Below are 2,171 nucleotides of genomic sequence, written 5' to 3' on the forward strand. Positions count from 1 at the left end.
TCAAAACTCACTAAAACATTAAGCCAAATCCTTACTTCCACTGAGCTGGCGGCACAAAAAGCTAACTTATTAGAATCTATACAGTCTTGAAGAAGCTTTTCAATAACTACACATGACACATGGAATATTTTCTTAAAGAAAAAAGTAATTTAGTAAGAACAGTAAAGGTACAGAACAATAAGAAACAAATGTCAGCACACTGAGAATGAGGTTGGGATTGTTTTTTATAAACAACTGGTTTATTCTTTTCTTATTACAGGTTTAAATCAGTTTAGCACCATTTTTGTTCATTCAGAGACTAAAAAAAGTTAATATTTTAAAAGATTTATTTATAATACCCTTGAGGTTTAGAGTATGTTTATGTAACCCTTCTGCCAGGAATTGGCAGCAGCTGAAAGAGCTGGATTCGTTTATCTAGGGGTTCTCTCTGAAAACTTAAACAAGCAGTTTCAGCCTCCACCCAAAGCTAAATGACCTCCTTTGGGTGTCCTGACAAACAATAAATCCTGCTCAAGGCATAGCAAGGGTTTAAAACAAGGTTCAGAGTTTCAAGACAAAGAGAACTTTGGAGATGAGGGAAAGGGAAGAAGAAAGGCTCAGGGTAAACCCACAAGAGCCACTAATCAATAAAATAAATAATGCTTAAGTGATCCCTAACCTCCCGCTCCTCCTTGCCTCTGTGACACAAAATAAGGGCTTGCTCTCATTTCCAAACAGATGCCTTGTCCATTGAACATCACTGCCCACTCAAAACTCTCCCTGTATTTACTGTGTGGCTTCACTTTGCAGCTAAGCTAATGAACATATGTATCAGTGCGCACAAACCAGGAGACCCTACCCTCTCCACAGCCCCTTGCTCATGCTGACGCTTAGCTGACCATGCAGTGAACTGATTCAAGGCACCAAACTGGCAGATAAAGAACTTGTGAAAAACAAAGTAAGCGGTGGAGGGTTCCTGCTGGTTTAACTACCTGAATCAATTCACCAAGGTGAATTCATCAATTCATCAAAGGTGGCACCAAGGAACAGGATGGCATGGCTGGGGATAGAAAGAAGAGCCAGACTGCTGTTGTGTCTCTTCTAGTAGTAACAGCTAGGCTGAGTTAGCTACTAATAGGTTGGGCTGGTGTAGTTTCAAGATGAAACTGCTTTTAAGTATGGTGGCATTATTGTATGAATCTCCTGGCTTATTCCCCTATAGGCCAAATTTTGAGGAAGCACAGCTGCTCTGTCTGTGACTATGGGGCTAATTCTATCTCTAAATAAAAGTCCAGCCGACCTGTAAGGTGTGAGCATCCCCTCTGCCAGCCAAGAGGAAGAAATAGGGCTTTTGATGCAAACCCTAAAACACCACATTTTACTAAGGACAGAGCCCTAGGGCCAGCTTTGCTGCCCAGTGAGAATTGCTCTGCTCTACTCCCTTACACAGCAGATCAGCCCTGAGACTTTTCCAGGTCCCTCAGCTGCTCCTATGCCACACTGTCCACAGCGAGGAAGCTTTTAGAACTCAGCTTCCTCAAATTTTTGGGGCATCAGATTTAAAAAGCTAATCACAGAATTAATTAGGTTGGAAGAGACCTCCAAGCCCAACCTAAGCCTGATCACCACCATGGTCAACTAGACCACGGCAATAAGTGCCGCATCCAGTCTTTCCTTAAATACTTCCAAGGAGGGTGACTCTACCACCTCCCCAGGCAGCCCATTCCAGTGTCTAATTACCCCTTCTGTGAAAAAATTCTTTCTAATGTCCAACCTAAACCTCCCCTGGTGCAGTTTAGGACTATGTCTTCTCATCCTGTCATCCTCTCCTCCTGTTGCCTGGGAGAAGACACCAAACGCCATCTGGCTACAATCTCCTTTCATGGAGTTGTAGAGAGTAATAAGGTCACTCCTGAGCCTTCTTTTCTCCAGGCTAAACAACCCCAGCTCCTTTAGCTGTTCCTCATAGGACTTGTGCTCCAGATCCTTCCTCAGCTCCATTGCCCTTCTCTGGACTTGCTCCAGCACCTCAATGTCCTTCCTGTAGGGAGCAGCCCAGAACTGGACACAGCACTCGAGGTGGGGCCTCAGCAGTGCTGAGTACAGGGGGACAATCATTGCCTTGGTCCTGCTGGCCACACTATTCCTGATACAGGCCAGGATGCCAAAGGTCTTCTTGGCCACCCGGGCAC

Source organism: Pipra filicauda, unplaced genomic scaffold (assembly GCF_003945595.2).
Source record: "Pipra filicauda isolate LSUMZ 115617 unplaced genomic scaffold, ASM394559v2 scaffold157_size4220110_pilon, whole genome shotgun sequence".
In the NCBI taxonomy this organism is placed as follows: Eukaryota; Metazoa; Chordata; class Aves; order Passeriformes; family Pipridae; genus Pipra; species Pipra filicauda.